We start from the raw sequence: 206 nt of genomic DNA, 5'->3' as shown, positions 1-206 counted from the left end.
GCTACGCGATGGGCAGGGCGAGATTTTCTCAAAAATCCACCCCCGAGTGGTCCTTCTTGTCAATTTATCTCGCAAGGCGGAGAAAACAAAAACGAGGGGTGGAACACGAGGACTTCCCAGGAGGTCACCCATCCTAGTACTACTCTCGCCCAAGCACGCTTAACTGCGGAGTTCTGATGGGATCCGGTGCATTAGTGCTGGTATGA

At 52.9% G+C, this 206-nt stretch overlaps 1 pseudogene; it reads right to left on the bottom strand.

Annotated features, from left to right (window-relative positions):
- Positions 1-95: 95 nt before the first annotated feature.
- LOC118345191 lies at positions 96-206 on the bottom strand (annotated as a pseudogene; the record flags this gene model as incomplete).

This window comes from Juglans regia, unplaced genomic scaffold (assembly GCF_001411555.2).
Source record: "Juglans regia cultivar Chandler unplaced genomic scaffold, Walnut 2.0 Scaffold_16702, whole genome shotgun sequence".
In the NCBI taxonomy this organism is placed as follows: Eukaryota; Viridiplantae; Streptophyta; class Magnoliopsida; order Fagales; family Juglandaceae; genus Juglans; species Juglans regia.
This window is presented reverse-complemented; position numbering and strand designations above follow the sequence as displayed.